We start from the raw sequence: 20,161 nt of genomic DNA, 5'->3' as shown, positions 1-20,161 counted from the left end.
CAGAGAAGAGAAAATAGTTACATCCCCATTTTACAGATGAAGAAACCGAGGCTTGGAGGTTACAGCTTGTTGGGTAGGAACCAGCTCTAGAATCCTGGCTTTCCCTTTACAATTTTCTCTCTTGAACAGGTCCTGGGGAGGGGCCAGGGTATGTATGTATCCATACAGATATGTGTGTATGTGTTTGTGTGTGTGGTCCGGGGTGGCAGGGGTGTGATCAGGGCAGCTTCACTTGCTACTTCTGTAGGCCCCCCAAGCAGGGTCTGAATTTGTCCTCCTGAGTTTACCCCTACAGACTCTCAGCCAGCATCCACCTGACAAAGGCCCCTGGGGCCAGGGACAAACCATGGTGGGGAAAACAAGGACACAGAGAGCCCAGAGCAGTAGCAAGACAGTGCTACCTTCAGCAAGGCCATCTCAGTTCCTAATGCCAGGCCCCGTCAGAGCCAAAGGACCCTGGTGGTCTCCCAGCACCATGTGATACCTAGGCGGTGGTGAAGACCTGGGTCCCAATGGAGAATACAACTTCCGTAAACAGCTAGGACACGGAGACCCTCCCCACAAAGGCCTGGGTTGGCTCAGCTCCTGGCGGGAGGAGATGTTAGAAAGTACAAAGAAACCTCATGCCTGCAGGTCTTCCTCCCCCACGTCCGCAGGCCACTGCCCACCAGGACAAAGGGCCATCGGCGGCCCAGACAGCCAGCAGGGGGCGCTGTTGACAAACCTAAGTGAACTGGGGGCCAGACCTGGGCACTGTGGAGGTGCCAGGTATGGTTCCCAGCCCTTCGTCCTCTCTCTCCCTCCAGTGAGCACCCAGGTGTCCCCAGCCAGGATGGGCTTTGAGTGGGCTTCTCTGGTTTCCTGGCCTTGGTTTCCCCATCTGCAGAACAGGTTGCTGCATAGGGGTAACTCAGTAACCTTATAAGGGTCTATCTCTGAATAGGAGTGTTCCCCTAACATTGTGTCCAGGGGCTGAGCCCTTGGGTCTTGGTAACTGATTGTTGAATGACAGTGCCTGGAAGCCCCAGGCAGGCATAGGTGCTTAGGTCCACCCAGCTGGATGGAAAGATTCTGGGCATATTAAGGGCCAAAGGTGCTTTCAGGTCCCCCGCCTACTCCCCTGCTCAGCTGGTTTTATTCTGAGGAGCCTGGGGCCCATCAGTGGTTTGTTCAAGGCCACAGGGCACTAGGCACTTGAACCTGGGAGGCGGAGGTTTCAGTGAGCTGAAATCATGCCACTACACTCCAGTCTGGGCAACAGAGTGAGACTGTCTCAAAAATCAATCAATAAATAAAAGAACAAATGTCCAGCTGATTACAGAGGCCCCTACAGGTGAGGTGACATTTTTAAAATGTTGAGGTCAGTGATGCAAGACTGGGGTTCCTAACCCCAGGAATGGAGGAGACTGGAGGCTCTAGTCTCCGCAGTAAAGGGGTCAAAGGTCTAGAGGGCAAGGGGTCCCAGGCATAAAGAGAGGAAGGGTGGGCTGAGGGAGGTGTGCAAGAGACAGCTTGTTGAGGGGCAGGCTGGGACCCTCCATTTGCTCTATACCTGCCATGTTCAGGCACCAGGCCAGGCCCCGTGCAATGCTAATTTTCTTCATCCTTAAAAGGCTCAGAGAGGTGAAGCAAATTGCCCGAGGTGACACAGTCAGAAAGCTGCTGGGCTGAAATTCTGCCTTTCCAACTGTTAATGTGCTGTTCTTTCCACTCCCACGACTGGTGGTCAGGACCTCCTGGTAGCTCCCCACCTCGGGCTGTGACTGGGCCCAAAGAGATGCCCTCCTTGTTCCACCCAACCGGCCCGAATCCAGTCACCTGCACCACTGGGCTCCTGCACACTGGCCGGCTTTGGGAGGTGGCATGCACCTTGTGGCCAGCAGAGGTCACCCTTCGCCACAGGAGCGCCTCTCCGCTGGGCTGCTGCCTCTGCCTCCGGACGCCTGGACTCCCTTTAAGCCTTTACAAGTCGATACAAATCCTCTGTGCCTACAGCTCTAGAGCCCCCGAGGCCCGGCTCCTGTCCAACAGATCACTGTCAGCCTGGTCTGGATGCACCCCTGGTCTCAGCCCTTTCTACTGCCCCTGAGTGGGGGGTGGGACCAAGCAGGCCACCCCATCCTGGCTCAGGACGCCCCCTCCCCCGCCCCACCCCACATCTCCTGGTTGGAGCAGCCAGGAGCCATGCAAAGCTAATCAGCATGGGAGATCAGGACCCTGCTCTGCTGTTGAATAAGACAGAGCCCTGGATCTCCGTTTCGCTGCCTGCAAGGCACAGGATCCGGCTGGCCAGCCTTTGGCAGCCTGTCAAATGCCAGCCTCTTAGGATTCCCCGTGAGGAGATCCGGCTGTTCGGAAAACTCCATCCCCACAAGAGGAGAATGCCTGCCTTTGAAGCTACAAAGCCTGTCCCAAGGCAGGTCCGTGGGGAGGTCCAGGGCCACTCTTCCAGGGCAGCCCAAGGCCACGACTCTGCCCCTTCCGCAGCTGTGCGCGTCTCCTCGCACCTTACGCTTGGCTGGGCTTAGCTTGGTAAATGGAAGTTTTTGGATGGTGACATGGGGTCAGCTCGGTCTTCCCAATTCCCGTGGGGCATCTTTCAGGACCAAGCTTCCATTTACACTTCTTACCACCCAGCAAAGCGAGGGTGTCTACCCTAGGCGGCGCCTAGTCTAGCAGACCTGCTCAAAACGTTCACCGTTATTATGCGCATAGGGTTGCTCAGAGAATAGACTCTTGAGAGCTGAAAAGGCCTGGAACACCTGCCTTGTGCCCTCAGGCAGCAAGACGGGAGGCGGAGGTGGGGAGAGGAAGAGGACAGGAGGGCACCGTGAGCAGAGCTGGCCTGGAGACCCTCTGGCAGGTCCAGGTAGGGCCCTGGATATCTCCAGGTTGCCGAGTCAGCAAGGAGAGAAGCATCTCTCCTGTCTCAGCGGCTGGGGGAGGCAAACAGCCCTCAGCAGGCTCCTCCCTGGACACGGGGATGAGGTGCTCCTAGCTGCCTCATAAAAATGTGGAGCTCCGCAGGCAGCTGGCTCCCAAGGGTGGCAGCCAACCGAACAGTCAGCTGTCCGAACACAAGTGTTTTGTTTCCCACCTTTGAGGCCTCACTAGTTTATCAGTCCACATTAATGCCCAGAGCGCCAGGGGTTTGCACAGCACACACGTGTGCGTAGGCACACACATACGTGCCCCCTTGCACACTTCACAGCAGGTATGTGCCCGTGCTGGATGCCAGCACAGAGGCACTTGAGCACACACATCTCATGACAGCTTGCACAGGCAAGTGGGGGGTCCCCGAGGAGCTGTGTGAGCAGTGATGTGCAGAAATGATTCAATCACCGTGCACATCTGCAGCTCAGGTCCCCTGGGGCAAGTGGTGCCAGTGGCAGGAGTGGGAGGCTTGCCTACAGCCTCAGTGCAGAAGCTGCGTTCCAAGACACGGCCAGGATGGGGAGCCTAGGGGGCCAGGACATCCCAGGCAGCCCCTCTACCAGCCTCAGAGTACCAGAGGGACGGATACCAAGAGCCCTGGGCTCAGGAGTGACCTGCCAACCTTCATGTGCCAGCATCAGTCGGGATCCTCCTCAGCCTGGCCCCAGCCCCCGCCACTCCCAGACACATCCCTCATCACCAGGGTGGGGCTGCTCCCTGCCTCCCGGACTGCTCTCAAGATCACACCTCCATGCCTTTGCCTCTGCCTGGCTACCTGCCACCCATCAGGGTCTGGCTCAACTGTCACTCTCTTTCTTGGTTTCCACTCCTATCCCCCATGTCCCTGTCACCCCCCCCCCCCATCTCAGTGGCACTGGATCAGGGCTGGCTGCAATGTCTTCCAGTTACAGATCCCTTAGCCTAGCCCAGGACTCGGTACCCAGCAGGTGCTCTCGATGGGTGAACAGGAAGGTGTGCACATGGTTACTGCTGGGTATACATGAGATCCAGGGTAGTAAGAACTGAAAGATCCATGACTTAGCCAGAATCCAAAGATCCTGGGACTCAGAGAGACGTTGGTTACCTCGCTGACGGCTCCAAATGAGAGAGACAAGCACTGCGGGTGGAACAAGGATGACTTTAGAAGGTCCATGGACAAACCTTTTACATTTTCATAGTGAAGTTTTTGGACTGATGAGCTCATGAATATTATTATTTAGGATGCAGTTAAATTAGGTAGCAATAGCAGACCTAAGTGAATTAAAGAATCATTTGAGGCCGGTCGCTGTGGCTCACGCCTATAATCCCAGCACTTTGGGAGGCCGAGGCGGGTGGATCACGAGGTCAAGAGATCGAGACCATCCTGGTCAACAAGGTGAAACCCCATCTCTACTAAAAAATACAAATATTAGCTGGGTATGGTGGCGCATGCCTGTAGTCCCAGCTACTTGGGAGGCTGAGGCAGGAGAATTGCTTGAATCCAGGAGGCGGAGGTTGCGGTGAGCCGAGTTCGTGCCATTGCATTGCAGCCTGGGTAACAAGAGCGAAACTCTGTCTCAAAAAAAAAAAAGAAAAAAAAAAAAAGAATCATTTGAAACAGTATAAATGGGATGAAAGTGACCAAGGTTAGGCAAGTGCTGATGTAGACCGATGCCTTCCTCACCTTAAAGCCTAATGAGTGGAAGCTCGGAGAGGTGTGGGAGCTGCCTGTGGTCACATGACAGGTGGCTCGTGCATTCCCAACCCTCGGTAGCCTGCCTCAGGCACGCAGGCTGGATGCAGAAGAAGAGGGTGGTGGCAAAGCAAGGACAGTAGTGTGGAGAGTGACTTTGTGCCTACCTCAGGGAAGTCGGAAAGAAGGGCAGAGAGACGGGGGACGAGATGGGGAGAGGGACGGAAGAGGTAGCTCCGGGCAGCTGCACAGGGCCAGCTGCTTCCACTCTTAGCAGGACAACTGGAGCAGGCCCTTGGGCCCGCCTGAGTCACTGCACAGGGCGGGGCCCCTGGGTAGGCGGTGGTCCTGAGAGCCAGACCTCCTGGCTGTGAGGCTGCGGGAGGCCGCTGCACCTTCCTGAGCCTGAGTCGTCATCTGTCAAACAGGAAAGTGCATCTCGTCCTGCCCCCACTGCGTTGAGGAGCTGAGCAAATGAATACTTAGGGGACAGTGTTTCAAAAACTAAAATTCTGCATTCGGACCACAGCTCTTCAGAATTCAGTCCCTCCTTCCTCAAGCAGGGCAGGGCTCCTGTGCCAAGGCTTGACACGGCTCCATGCTGCCTGACCACAGATGCTTTGGCTTGGCACTAAAAGCTTCCGGAAGGGTGGACCCACTTCTCTCCATGATCCAATCTCCCAACAGCCATCCTTGTTCAGGGGCGCACCCACTGTCAGTGTTAGCTAATGGGATAACACAAGGCAGTCTTGGCATTTCAGAGCAGGGGCTTCATGAGGGTCAGCCCCAGGTGGCTATGCCGAACAACCTGCCCTGGGACACAGAATTTAATCCAAGAGTGACGGTTTCCTGGGGAAACACTCGGAGATGTGGCCCTGACAAAGGGGCCTGCCCACTGACCCTGCCCACACTGGGCTGGGATCCCAGCTGCACTTGGTGTGCCCTGTCTTTCTGGGCACATGACACCTTAGAGGGTCTAGGCCATGCCCTTGAGGCCAAACCCTCCTGCCATCCTCTGGCCATACTCCAAATCCCTGACCTTACAGTGAACTTCTCTGACAGCTTATCTTTCCAAGAGGTAAAAGAAGGCTGGATTCAGCTCTGGAGAAGCCCCTGTGGGCTTTCTCTAACTCCCAAGGAGGCCACACCCCTACATTTTGTTTCCTCAGAGTGGAAAGAGGTACCCAACAACTATCGAACCTATGCGTGCTAAACACTAGGTTCTCTATGTCTTAACAGTTAAGCCTCAAAACTCTACCATGCGGTTCCAATTATTATTACAGCACTACGGTTGAAGAAACTGAGCCTCTGAGAGGTCCAATGACTTGCTCAGGGTCACACTACTGATAAATGCCAGGATTTCAACCCAGGTCTGATTACAAAGCCCGTGCTTTTCTGTATCATGTTTTCCGTGGCAATGTGGCAGATTTCTCTCGACTAGACACTGCCTTCCCCAGCCCCACCTTCCCTGAGTGAGAGGAAGGGGACTAGTGCTGCTGGGGAGTGCTGAGGGGGATGCAGACAGGGAGTCACAGGCCTGTCTAGTGCTGGGCCCAGGCCACAAGCCTCTCGCAGGATAGCGGTGCTCATGCAGTGGCCCTGTCCTGGCTCTGCCTGGAGGCTCTTGTCTGTAGCTCCACAGGCTCAGATGCTATGAAGTGGGGAAAAGGGGGTGGGAACAGTTACCCAAGGGTCTTTGGAGGATATGGGGAAGGATGTGACTGTAGACAGAGGTAGGACCCCCCCGACCACCAGCTGGTGCCCTCTAGAAGGCTGTAAATACCTAGCAGATGTTCCTATACCCTGGCTCCAGCGATGATGAGGTATTCTCCACTGTCCCCTCTCTACCCCCAGCTCCCCACGGCTCCAAATCCCACCTGGCATTCTGCAGGAGCTCCAAATAGGGGCAGGGTCAACGGCACCCCTCCCAGGGAGAGTCAGACAGAACTAGATCAGCCCTTAAGGACCAGCTGACATAGGGATGGTAATGCTGGTATGCAGGAGGTGAAGGTGGCATCCACACCACCACCCCCCACCTCCCACACCGATAGCAGGCACGGGCTAATCAATCACTGCATTCTTTCCAGTGAGTCCAGACGTGCCCAGCCAATCCTCCACACACACTTCTGCACAGCCACCGTTAACCACCTGGTACTAACACATGAGAGATGAAGTCTTCCAGGTGGTCTATTTTTGAAAGGGCAGCCAACAGAGGCCCAAAGCGGGAGGGCTTAACTTGAGGCCACCAAGCAGAACCACACGCAAACTTTCCGTTTCCTGACTCTGCTCTTTCTCCTAAACTGAGAGTCACAGCCGGGTTCTTTTCAAGCTAAGAGCATCTGTGGACAGTGAGCCAGTTTCAAGCAACCTTATATCACAGTCTCATCTGCAAACAAGTACTATTCCAGTTTGCAGATGAGTAAGTTGAGGCTCAGAGTGGGTAGGTGATTTTTACCTAGCCACACAGGAAGGTGTGGGTGAGCCAGGGCAACGACTGCTCTTCCTGAGCCTCTGCGTGTACTCCTTTAGTTAGCTGCTTTTCACTCAGTATATTTTAATTTCTAACAAAAACAGAAAATTGGGGAAATAGGAATCAGTAAGCGGACATTTGAGCTAAAAGTGGTAGACGGAAAAACAGTGAACAGTCCTCACGACTTAGATCTGGAAGTGATCTGGGCATCTGCTCAGGCCTATCCTAACATTTACAGATGAGGAAACTGAGGCCTGGGGCAGGACAGGTAGAGCAGAGCCTTGAAGGCACCACTGTGGATGAGAGGCGGGGCCAGGGCCCACAACAAGGCCTCAGGAGCCCCAGCTGCCCTGAGCTTCTCAGCTCTCTCTGCCCCAACCACCTCCAGTCCACCCCTGCTGATGCCTGCCCAGGCCAGCCCTGCGGTCAGCCCACAGACAGCTCAAACGGGCCTGCCCTGGGGAGTTCCAAGCTGCCTTAGGCGTGGGAGTGGGGTAGGACAGGGTGCTCATGCCAAGTGTGCTGGGAACAAGAGCTTGGCTCTTACTGGGAAGCGGCTATGGCTCCTGCAGAAGCCCCGGGCCGCCCCCATGGCTCCCTGTGGAGATTTCCAGCGTTCCTAGATCTGGGGCTGGCACACTCTCCAGAAAGCCTATAGCTTGGGAGGGGTGGGCAGCTGGATCTGGCCCCATCCTCATTCAGGGGAGTCTCTGGGTGTGGGGCTACTCAGTGGACCGAGCCACCTCGGCCCAAGAGTGGAGAGCCTTCATTCCTGGAATCCTCCAAGCACAGGCTGGGCACCCCACAGGCAGCCCGAAAACACGCCTCCCGGCTGCCTGCTGAAAGCCAACAGAGATAAAAATCATGCGAGGTGCTCCGAAGCTGCCTGGTGACTTGACACTCTAATGTGCACAGCACTCTACAGTTTACAAAGCTCTTTGGTATCAGAGCCTCACGAGTTGACCCATGTTTCACCCCATCTTAGATGGACATTATAGCTGAGTGCTTAAGGACACCAAGCTGCCTCGGTTCTGATATCCCAGGTTCAAGTATCCTGGCTCTGACACTTGCTGGCTTCGGTGCCCTGGGGCACAATGCTAGCCTGAGTATGCCTCAGGTCCCTCATCTATTCATAGTAACAACAGTCATCATAACTGCACACCTGCATAGGCTGCTGTGCTGATTCACTGGTTAGTGACTAGGAAACTTAGCCCAGCCCTGAGCAGGTGAGCATTCACTCGACAGAGTGCCCTGGTGGGCCTCATCGGCTCCATCAGAGGCAGGAGGAAGCTGGAGCCAGAGGCTTGGGTGCTTCATTAGGGAGTTAAATCCCACCACTCCACAGGCCCTCTGGGAACCGAACGATGGCTCAGCGGGGCACCTTGGAAGTCGTGGGTGGCTGCAGGTGAGAGGGAGGCAGGGGTCTCATGCCATTAGCCAGAATGCCAGGTGGAGGAGCTGAAGGGACTCTGTTCTAGTGGCAACGGACAGTCACAAATGTTCCAGAGGGAAGGATGGATGAAGATAGGAGCTTTCGGACAAGTGAGATCCTCCAGCAGTGGCCTGGATGCCCAAGTGGAGTCTGCCTGGGTGGGCCCTGTCTCTAGTAAAGCAGGAGACCAGAGAGAAGCCACGCTGGGTTCCGGTGGTTGGGACACCCCAGATGGCTCTGCCCAGATCTGTTCCTCGGAAACCAGGTCCCATGAGGTGCTCCTGAGCAAAGGAATCCCTGGTTAGATGAGTTGGGGAAGGCTGCATCTTCTGTTCTCTCCTGGGAGATCGCAAAATCGCGCTCACGTGGGAAGGGCCTTACCAAACCTGGCTTCTCCCAGCCTTACTGGATTGCAAAAATGCTTTTCTCACTAAACGCATTTTAAAATCCTACAGAACTAGTTTTCCCCAGGACTTGCTTTGAGAAACACTGACCTAGCGGGAGTGGCCCCAGGGTGGAGAGGCTGGAGGAGAGGCGGAGAAGAGGCAGGGAGGGCCTGCTGGCCGGTTGAGAGGCTGGGGGAGAGAGGAGGCCCTGGTGTAGGGGACGGGAGGACGATTCCGAGCTCCAAGCTGGGCTCTGGCCACAAAGGTGGGACCAGAAACAAAAGTGTCTGTGCGAAGCGAAGCCACAGAAAGATCTGAATCCTGGATTCTGAATCCAGTATCATGTCCAGCTTCATGAAAGCCATTGTCACCTCGGATACACCCAACCAGCCAGGAGCCTGCCTGAAGGTCCCCTGGGCTCCCTCCCGCAGCAAGACTGGCCCGGTGGGAAGAGCGGCCCGGAACACTTCCTGGAAGGGCATAGGCCAGAGCAGGAAGGTCACGTGAGCTGCCTGAGGAGATGACACTGCCCTGTCCCACTCAAGCAATGACTGTAGCCGGAGGGACAGGAGCCAGGGTGTATGCAGGCCCAGGTGGCCCAGGCAGCAAGCAGGACTCTACCTGAAGCCCTAGAGGTGGGTGGCCCTCCTGCAGTCACCTGACATCTCCAATCATAATTCCAGATGGTAACAAGACCAGTAGGTGCATCCTTCATTACGTACTGTGCCAGGCAGCATATTTGGTATTCTATGTGAATTCTTTTTATAACAATATAGCCAAAGGTTATATTGAGTCAAATGAATGAGTGGCAGCACCTACGGATGGGAAAACTGAGGCTGAAAACAATTAAGGAATTTGCCCAAGGTCAGGAGATGGCAAAACTGAGATCCAAACCCAGATCTGTCGGACTTCAAAGCCCAGTGGCTATCCCCAAAACCGAGCTATCTCCACACCATTCTGGGGCTGGGGACCAGGGAAGCTTCATGGCAGACTGCCTGACTCCTGGCTGTGCGCGGCGGGATGGGGGAAGCCCTTCGGTTCATTCATTCTCCAGGCACTGCTCTGGGTCAGCTCTGCGCCGGCCATGCCCAGCCCAGGAGAGACACAGGACAAGAGGTGTCCCCTCAGGGGGCTCCTGGCCTGGGGGTCCCAAGCAGGCCAGCACGTGTACTGCACTGTGGACACATGCTTGGCCTCTCTGTGCCCATTTCCTCAGCCCCAGAAGGAAGGGGCTGATCAAGATGTCACTGGTTTTTCCCTGCACCCCAAACCTCTGAGGATGGCTGGGGTGCACTGAGCTTTCTGGGAGTTCACTTGCTGCACCAGGCCCCTTCACATATGCCATCTCATGGGATTCTCACTCCAACTTGGCAAAGTGGGCACCACAGCTCAGACTTCACAGAAGAGGAAACTGAGGCCCAAAGAGGTTACACAACTTGCCCAAGGTCACACAGCTGAGCATAAGGTTGCTGGGACTGGAACTTGGCTTTAGCTCATTTCAAGGGTCCCAGCCTAATCACACAGCTACCCTGGCAGTGTCCACCGGACTAGAGCCAGGCACGGGAGAGGGGATTTCTGCTTGGGCCAGGCCGTATTGTGGTGTGACTACAGTGCACAGACCTGGACTCCCTGGCCTTGGTGAAGTGGGGACTGGGGGAGACGATTTCTAAGGCATCTTCTAGCCTTAACACTCTTGTAGGAGGCTGGGGGAAGACAGCAGTAGACAAAAAGAGTAAGACGACATCTCTGACTTCCAGAAGCCTAAAATCCAGGTGAAGGCAGACAAGCAGTACCCAGCTACCTGCTGGGAGTGCCCACCAGAGGGCTAGGGCCAGGAGGGGTGGCTTCCTGGAGGAGAGGTAGAGCCAGGCGCCAAGGGCCAAGGGGTCATGGCCTCCAGCAGGGGCAGGGTGGCTGGGCAGATGGTTAAGACAGTGGGCAGGGAAAGCCTGTTCTTATTTTGGAAATAAAACCACATGCTCAGTGGCTCTTTGACCAGTCAGCCTGGCGGGTGGCATGGGGGTCCTTCTTAAGGGAGAAGGTATTGAAACGAAGCAGGACTGTCTCCATTCATCTGCTTTTTAATTAACTCACCCTGCTGCCTTAAGTGATTCCCTGCTCACGCTCATTCTTTTGAAAATTCCAAAGTGCTATTTCTGACCTGTGATTTACTATTGCTGTATGTCTCTATAAGCAGTGTTTTAGCTTAAGTGGCAGTTGCATATTAATTACAAAGTTAATTATGTGCTGTGTAATCATGCTGTAATTCATTAGTTTACTCTATACTCTGAGAGCCTCATGCTAATAGCGAGATCTGACAGGGTTTCGGGAGTCAACAAGAAAGACCCGCTGGAAATCCCAAACGGGGCTGAAAAACACTGGAGACCCCAAGCCCCTTCCCGCCCAGGGCTTCTAGCAGGCACGCAGTCTGGGACACGAGTCTGTGGGGGATGGTGAAAAACCCAGGTGGGTCATGTTTTCCCCATGGAAGTGCAGGGACAGGAAGAGAATTTGTTTAAAATTACTTATGGAACAGAGAGTCACTCTGAGGTGAAAAATTAACTGCCCAGATCACCCAAAGTGGCCCTGAGAGCACAGATCACGGGGCAGCCCAGGGAAGGCCTTGGACAAGACCCAGGGCCAGGTAGTTGTTCAGATGGGAAGACCCAGGCCAAAGGGCGTGGGCGGTGGCTGTGAGTCTGGGGTTTGGACGGAAGTCTCTTCACACCCTTTCTCCCCTCTACAGCATCCTCAAAAACATCTAGGGACCCGAAAGTGAACACTGGACACATTTCACTCCCTTCTTTCCTGTTTGTAACTCTTGGGGTCATCGGGCCTGGCTTTGACTCCTCTCCACTCCTCAGACAGCCCGGAAACCTTCTGACCCAGGTGAGAGCTCCCAGTCTCCCTGCACAGGGAGCCGATGATGGACAGGAACGGACACAGACACTCCAGACGCTGCCCAAACCTTGACTGCTCTCGGGTTATTCCAGGGGATTCTTTTTCAAACCGTCTCTTCCAAGGTCCAGTGTTGTCAGCCACCGAAGAATCATCCACGATCCTCCAATGGCATTTAAAAGTCAAAGTGGGTAAGACAGGCCTGCTCCAAAAAGTCTCCCTTCACCCCCAACTCTGCAAATCTGTGGATCCAACTTCAAGCCTTGTTGAGGCAGGAGAAGATACAAAGGCTGTGACCTACCCCGGACATAGCGATCTGGTGGCTGAGACCCTCTGCTTTCCAAATATAAACCTGCTTGTTTTATTTCTGCTGACAGCTGAACGAGGAAAAAAAAAAAAAAAAAGATGTAGAAGTCCTTTCCCTTCTGGCTCCAGTCAACAATTGGAGAGAAGGACTTGGAGCCCCAGCTGGCATGGGAGGAGGATAAATAAGAAAAAACAAAACATGTCCTTGTGCTACAGTGGAATGTTTTAGAAAGAGGTGAAAAGCACAAGGTCGGGGCAGATTTCATTTTCTATCATTTCAGCAGGCTCCGGGAGAAAGCAAGATGCTGCCGAGTCGACAGTTTTGGGGCGAATCCGTTTTGGAGGGAACTCATTTTGGGGGCGGGGGGCGTCTTAGCAGCTAAGGTGCTGTGGTTTCCTTTCCCGAGAACACACCGGTTTCCCTGGCAACAGAGAAGTCCAGCCTCCAAAGTTCGGATGGGAGACCGAGGCTTGGCCTGGGATGGCTCCCGACAATTATCCACAGCCAAGGCTTCACTGTCCTGCTCGCCTGGGCAGTGAGTCGGGGAGGAGAGGTACAAAAATGTCGGCTCTGCAAAAATGTGGGCCCTGGCCCCTGTCGTTGCCGCCTGCACTTGTGCGAGCAGCTACTCATCCCCAGATTCATCACTTTTCAGGGCTTTATGGCTGAGCAGGTAAAAATCCAGGAACAGCTTGGAAGCAAGCCTTCATCTGACAGCAGCTGAAGGCCCTGAGGAGTAAAGGCTCAGGGGTGGGCAGCAATGGACCAGCAGGGGCTGGGCTTCGTGCAGAGCACACCTTGGCCCTTGTGCAGCTGGCACAGGGGAACTGGATCAGAGGATCAGGTTGGGATTTCTAAAGTCCTCTCTCCCTCCATCCACTCTCGCTCACACAGCTCCACTGGCACCTCCTAGACTTAGAGCCCGTCTTCCCAGAGAGAAAGATTGAAAGGTCTGGCCTGGAAAGATGCAGTCGGTGCATCAGGAGTGGGAGGGAAGAGGGGTGAGTGAGAGTCAGAGCTAGGAGAGGAGGCGGAGAGCGGGCTCGCGACTGCATTTGAATCACACTTATCCGGGCACCTCTGGGAGCTGTGCTAAGTGCTCCACACACATTATCTCATTTAATTCGTTCTCCAGCTGCCCGGTGGGGCAGGCACAATTATCCCTCGATGGAGGGAATTGAGGGGTTAAGTGACCTGCCCAAGGCCACCCAGTCAGTGCATGGCAGAGCCGTGAGTCACACCTGCCCGTCTCCAAGGCCTGTTCTCACGCTCACAGCTTACAATGCTGCGTGTGCACATTGGGAGGGGGGTGGAAAAAGAGACAGGGGCAGCGAAAGCCACTCTGGCCAGCGGTTCCTTTTCCTGGTGGTGAAAGGAGACAGAGATTCCTGGAATCCTACCCTCTGCTCCCCTCCCCAGAACCTCCCCTTTTCTTCTAAACAATCCGCACTCTGTCCTCCCACAGGAAGACAGGCCATGGAGCAGAGCCACCTGGAGACTGAACCAGAGGCCGTGTGCAGAATCCCACCTCAAGGCAGAGGCAACGCTGGCCAGGGTTTCCTGAGGGTCTGATATTGCACCCTTCACCTCCTTTTAACAACCCTATGAAGTAGACAGGAATAATCTGTTACTGAGGAGGCACTGGAGGCTAGGAGAGTGTCATGAGTATGTCCAAGTTCACATAGCCAGTAAGAAGTGGAGCTGGGATTCTTGCCCTGGTCTGACCTCCAAAACCCAACCCTGAACTGATGATGATGATGATGATGATGATGATGATGATGATGATGATGATGATTCCAGGCTGACCCCCGCGCCTTCCTGAGCTCTTACTGTGTGTTCTGCCCTGCTTGAAGCTCTCAGCATATATTGATTTGTTTTATTCTCTCAACCATCCTATGTAGTACACGCTATAATTAGCTCCCTTTCACAGACAGGAAAACAGACACAGCTTTGAAAGCAACACAGCCAAGGGCATTGCTAGTTAAGTCACAGTGCCAAGGTTCGAACCCAACCAGGCAGACTCCAGAGCTCACACTCGTAACCCACATAACACACTCTCTCCAACCACGGGGATACGCTGTCTCCCAGCCTTGCATCCTTTATTCTAGACGGTTCTGGGACCCTGTTAAGGCAGGCAGCAGTTTGGAGGCCCAGAATTTTCCCTTCATAGAGCTTACCAACCTAGAGAACTGGGGAATATCAAGCAGGACCTGGACTGTGTCTCTGCACACGTGGGCGTGTGTGTGTATCTGTGTGTGTGCATGCACAAGCCTCAGGCCTGTGCTGCATCCTGGGTGTGCGTGCAGCTGATTTATAACCCTCCAAAAAAACGGAATTGCAAATCTCACCCACAAATCTTCCTTATCGAGGTACTTGTGACAGGCAGACACGTCGTGAATTCCCAAGAACAGGCAGGCCTCCCTTCAGCTTTGGCTCCCTCGTGCTCCCTGCTCCACGGGGCCTGAAAGGGGCCAAGGGTTGGCTCTGAGAGGTCCCTCTGGCTGCCAGCAGTCTGGACAGTTCACCCCTGGGAGTGGGTGCCAACCTAGGATGACTTGGTACTGCTTATGGGAAATGCTGGCTACATCAGGTACAGTTACGGAACCCTCCCAGCTGACCCACGATACTAACTGCCCTACTCTGGGTCTCCCTGATCAGATGGTGAAGCACCTACAGAACTGAGGAGGAGGAAAACATGCATCTAATGAACACGTACCATGCACACACCACGTACTGTGCTAAGTGTTAGAAATTTACTTCATTGGGCCGGGCGCGGTGGCTCAAGCCTGTAATCCCAGCACTTTGGGAGGCCGAGGCGGGTGGATCACGAGGTCGAGAGATCGAGACCATCCTGGTCAACATGGTGAAACCCCATCTCTACTAAAAATACAAAAAATTAGCTGGGCATGGTGGCACGTGCCTGTAATCCCAGCTACTCAGGAGGCTGAGGCAGGAGAATTGCCTGAACCCAGGAGGCGGAGGTTGCGGTGAGCCGAGATCGCGCCATTGCACTCCAGCCTGGGTAACAAGAGCGAAACTCCGTCTCAAAAAAAAAAAAAAAAAAAAAAAAAAAAAAAAAAAAAAAAGAAATTTACTTCATTGAATCGCCATGGAGACCCTGAAGACAAGGCCCAGAGAAGTCAAGTGACTGGGCTCGTCCCTGGAAGCCAGGCAGGCTGATTCTAGAGGCTGAGCTCACAACCACGCCACCATGTTCTCCCCAGCCCTGGGCCTCCTCAAATCCTCACACCCCTTAGGGTTCTCAGGCCTTGTCCCTGGCATATATACCCTTACCCACTTTCCCCTAGAGGGGTTTGGGTCTGCTGGGGGCACCTTGCTGGTATTTAATCCCATCCCAGTGTTCACAGATGTGGGCCACTGGGAATGGCTCCTGTACACCCAAAATCAATGCTGCTGCACTCTGAGCCCAGCTCACACTGTCCCCCCTAGACCCAGCCCATACTTCACCCACAGAGCCCTCTCCAGCAGCAGGCCCCCTCTGGGTCTGCAGTCACCCAGTTGATACTCCTGGCCCCCACCTCCTGGAGATGAGCAAGGAGGAGGCAGGCACATCAGGCAGCAGCCGGAGGCAGCCCAGGCTTGGCTCTGCTCTAACCTGCTGTGTGACCTGGGTCAGTCCCATGCCCTTTATAGTTTTGTCTTTTCCACCTGGAAAATGAGCTGGGCTCGCACCCAGGAGGATTCAGTTGCGTGTGCAGGAGAGACAGCCCTTGCCCCTCAGAGGAAGTACATCTATGCATGCACACACACATGCACACACGCATACATGCATGCTTGTGCATACACACACACACACACACACACACACACACACACACACACAGTCCTGGTAATGTCAGGTGACTGAATTCTCCATCCCAGCCCAAACAGAGCCAGGCACTAGCCCACCCTTCCTGTGAGGTGTTTCTAGTCTCTCTCTGGCTTGGCACTGGGTGAGTCCTGGCTCCTCCTCCTCCAGTCCAGACTCCTGCAGCCCCAAACCTGTAATCCCCAGCAGGGAAAATGACAGCCTTGTCCAGCAGCCGCCCTCAGCTGGTGTTGGGGAGCCGGGCGGTGGCGGTGGTGGCTGGGAGGCGGGCCGGGACACGCAGCCGCCAAGTCAGGGGAGGTCAACGGCGGGGACAAATGCCATGGGGACTGTGGGCTGTGGGTAGAGGAAGGATGAGAGAGAAGAGCAGGGAGGGATGGGCTCAAAGCCCCAGGGCTGGCCCGAGGCTGGCCTGAAGCAGGACAAGACCCACAGAGGGTCACAAAGGGGTGTGACCCGGACAGCCAGGCTCCAGAGGGCGCCAAGGTGAGCACTACCCGTGGTTTGGGGTTTGGGGAGCTACAATCACACTGATGCCTGGACCTTGCTCCGGCTCCCTGGGAGGGCCTAGGAACCTGCATTTGAGAATGTGCCTCTGCGGTCTGGTTGCAGCTGGTGGAGAGGTGGCCGCTCAAGCCCCTGGGTTGCCTCTGCCTCAGGGAGGTGCTGGGATCGCTCCTGCCTGTGCTGTCACCCCCACAGAATCCACTGCCACTTGGCGGGAGGACAAGGCTACAAACAGCACCAGTGACACCACAATCGCGTCTGCACAGCTGGTCACCTCCAGCCTCAGAAGCAGGCGGCCCGTTTGTAGGCAGGGCCACAGGACTGTCCCCATTGACTAAGGCTTGGAGAAGAGAATGCTGGCCTGAGTCAGCCCCTGAGCCTCCTCCCGGACCCCTCCCCACTGGGAAGGGCCATCAGGAGGCTGAAGCCTGGGTGCTCCCTGCGCCCGCCCAAGCCTGCTCTAGCAGGAAGACTCTGGACGCAGGGCCACACGGATTCTCAGTCCATCTCAGTGGGAATCCACGGCTCTGCCTCTGGGAAAGGAAGATCCCACACACGGCCACGCTGTCCTGACTCCCTCGTGGCCTAGGATGGGTCACTTCCCTTCACTCGGTCTCTGTTTCCCCATCAGAAGAAAGCAGTGGGAGGAGGCTGGATTTGGGGAGGCACAGGCCATGACGGGGGCATTCTAGCTGGAGCAGAAGCTGGGGTGGGAGAGCAGCTGGAAATGTGTTTCGGCATGCTGGCCCCGAACGCTGGGCTTGAGCTGGGGCTGGGGTCAAAGCTGCAACTGGACTTGGGGTCGGCACTGGGCTTCTCTGACTGGCCCTGTCTGAAAGTCTCTTCTGGGCACTTGATCTCCCCTGAGCAGGGGCCCCATTGTCTCGGTCACATGGAAAGACCAGCTGAGGCTGCCTGCTCAGAGGAAGGTGGCAGTGTTTGCTTAGGGCCGCCACAGAGGGGCAGCTCAGGCTCCCACACCTCTGGGGAACTCGGAGGAGGAAGGGGTGCTGCCTGCTTCCTTTGGGCAAGCCTGAGCAAAGTAGGGGCAGGGCCTCAGCCTACCAGGTGTTACCCTCAGATGCAAGCCCTGGGGTGACAGTCCATGGGACAGAGGAGGCAGGTGGCACTTAGGCCCTGGAAAGAGGAGGGTTCATTTTGGTATCAGGGAAGCTGGCTCTGGCCTGGGTCAGGGTCATCGGGTGGACCCCGTCCAGCTACACTGGGCTAGGACCCACTGTGGTCAGCCCCACAGCCACCATCACTCACAGTGTCCCAGTGGACACTGGAGGACCCAGCCTCTTTAAGGACGGTGATGCTGGTGGACTTGCCACTAGGATGACCCTGGGGCATTCCTTCAGTCCATGCCCCTCAAGGGCCCCTTCCCCCGGGACTGTCCCCGCTTAGGAGTAGGCCATGCTCCATCCTGGCTCCCTCCCATCCCCTCTTCCCTCCCTGTCTCTATCTGTCTCCTTCATCTTCGGGGTGCTGTAGGGCACCAGCTCGTCTCCGCCCTCACCACCCTGCAGGAAGGGGATAGGCGGACAGGAGACAGAATGAGTGAATGAGGGGCAGGCCAGTGGACGACAGTGCCTGCCTGCCCCATCAGCCCAAGGATGCTGATCTGACACTGGCCTCCCAGAGAGGGTGGTGGCACGCATGGTGGTTGTCCCTGTGGCCTGCCTGCCTGGAGTGCCTGCTCACCCACTGCGTGGTCCCCACCTGCCTTGGCCTTGCCAGCCCCTCCCCTGCCCCCTTGCGGGCCTGAGATGGCTGTTGCCATGGCAATCCTGCTCATTCAATCCAGGGATAATGAAGCCAATGTGTTTTTCATTTCCATGAGCTGGAGTGCGGAGCAGAGCAGAGAGAGGGGCTTTCCCCTCTTGGCCCCTCCTTCCCGGGGAAGAAGCAGACTGCAGAGAGACAGTGCGTGAGGCCTGACCGGCAGACGGACACATACCAGTGGGAAAAGGCTGAGACCTGGAGCCACCCAGCTCTCTCTCAGCTCACCACAGTGGGCATGTGGCTGGGCGGTGCCAGCTGGATGGCAGGCCTCTTTGCCAACACTCAGCCTGGAAGAGGCGTGGTACCCCAGAGACCGAGTAGGGGTGCAGAGCCTGGCAAAACGGGGCTCTGTTTCCGGCTGTGTGACCTTATACTAGTTACCTCACCTCTCTGGTCTTACTCTAGTAGGACTGAGATCACCAGGCACTAACTAGGTCCTATGTGAGTGGCTGGCCTTCTGTGGTCCCCAGGGATCCAGACAGAACCCAGACAGAGCCCCTGTCCTCTAGGAGGCCGCAGGTTAGTGGGAGAAGGAATTCCTATCAGGCACCCTTCTCAGCTCTAAGACTGAGACCGGAAACTCTTACCTGCTGCTACCAGTAACAGTAACTCTTGGAGTTACCCTTGGAAGGCCGGCACATACAGTAAGTGTTTCATGTGCTAGCGTCCCTCCTCTTCTCCATCGTGGGTCCCTGGCCTGCAGCACAGAGATAGTAGATGTTTAAGGAATGTTCATGTGTGAGTCAGCAGTCACAGCTGCCCCGACTCCTCTATTTCCTCCCGGGCCTGGACTGAGATGGGCCCGCTCCTCTGGAGGTGGAACCCGGGCCTGAGCAGAGCAGCACTGGACTGGGCAGGAGCAGGGCTCCATGCGGCCCTGGCTTGGGAGAGCAGGGCTGTCTGGGAGATCCATGGCCCAAGGTTGCCACCACACACCTCCCCCAGCCCCTCTCCAAGGGCAGGAAGCCAAAAGCACTCACGCAGAAAACCCTGGCCTGTCTCCCCCACAATAATTCAATCACCTTGGAGACCAGTGGCCCTCTCTCTGGCTGGGCTGACAGATTAGAGCTGGAGGGAAGGAAGCATGTGGGGGTGGGGGAGGGGTGGGGCAGGGATGCCAACATGGAGAACTCAGAGCAGGGCCTGAAAAGTGAAGACATGAACCCACCAGGAGCAGACAACCTTAATCTGTCCTCCATTAAGCTGTCTTGGGGCCACCAAGGATGTCAGCAGGGCAGAAGGGGCTGAAGCTGGCTTCTTCTGGGGCCCCCTCCACCTCCACTCAGCTGGGCTCCAGCCCCAACTGGTGAGGGGTCTGGGAGGAGGGAGGCTGGATGGGCTTGCGGATTAAAAGGGGCAGGAGCATAGGCGGGGCAATGGTGGGGAGAGTGACGAGGACAGCGCTTCCGGTGGGCGTCACTCACCAACACACAGTAGGCACTCTGTTTACGGACCAACTGAGTAAGGGAATGTGTGACCACACCTGCAGGTTCTCAGCAGGCAGCGCTGTGGTGGCAGGTTGAGGGGGGCCATGAGCACTCAAATGGGGCCCAACTGCTCATTTCACAGATGGGGAGATGGGACAGGCATGCCAGAGTCACAGAGTTAAGAGACACTGGGACTTCCGGGACACCCCTAGCATGAGGGGCCAGGCCGAGCTGCCCTTACCGTGAATTATGCCGCAGAGTCAGGGCATCTCCCCAGGGTCCCCAGCGGCACCGTGTCACACCCGGCCCAGGCCAGCAGCAAGCTGACTGTGAAGAGGATACTGCCCCGGCCCCTCCTAAGGTCCTTCCACGTGGCCATTAAGAAGCATGTCTAATAGGAGCCCTGGATGGCCTGAAGCCTCCTCATGACTTAAGTCCAAAAGAGAAGCAAAGAAAATTATAAGGGGGCCAGAAAGAAGTCCACTAAAATGACAACCGGGACGGCCTCTGGGTG

The 20,161-nt window shown here is 55.8% G+C and overlaps 1 protein-coding gene across 8 annotated transcripts in view; it reads right to left on the bottom strand.

The window, feature by feature from the left end:
* Positions 1-20,161, bottom strand: part of ZMIZ1 (zinc finger MIZ-type containing 1) — a 240,283-nt gene that overhangs the window by 113,320 nt on the left and 106,802 nt on the right. The window contains exons 5-6 of one of the 8 annotated variants that reach the window (XM_039477944.2): positions 18,808-18,917; positions 14,448-14,560 (exon numbers count right to left, since the gene is read on the bottom strand). The exons of 5 other annotated variants lie outside the window; for them this stretch is intronic. The gene's annotated coding sequence lies outside the window, so the exon portion shown is untranslated. Of the gene's footprint in view, positions 1-14,447; positions 14,855-18,807; positions 18,918-20,161 lie in introns of those variants that run through there. 2 more of the 8 variants (XM_039477943.2, XM_074382471.1) reach the window with 2 other exon arrangements.

The sequence above is a fragment of the Saimiri boliviensis genome, chromosome 12 (genome assembly GCF_048565385.1).
Source record: "Saimiri boliviensis isolate mSaiBol1 chromosome 12, mSaiBol1.pri, whole genome shotgun sequence".
Taxonomy (NCBI): domain Eukaryota; kingdom Metazoa; phylum Chordata; class Mammalia; order Primates; family Cebidae; genus Saimiri; species Saimiri boliviensis.
This window is presented reverse-complemented; position numbering and strand designations above follow the sequence as displayed.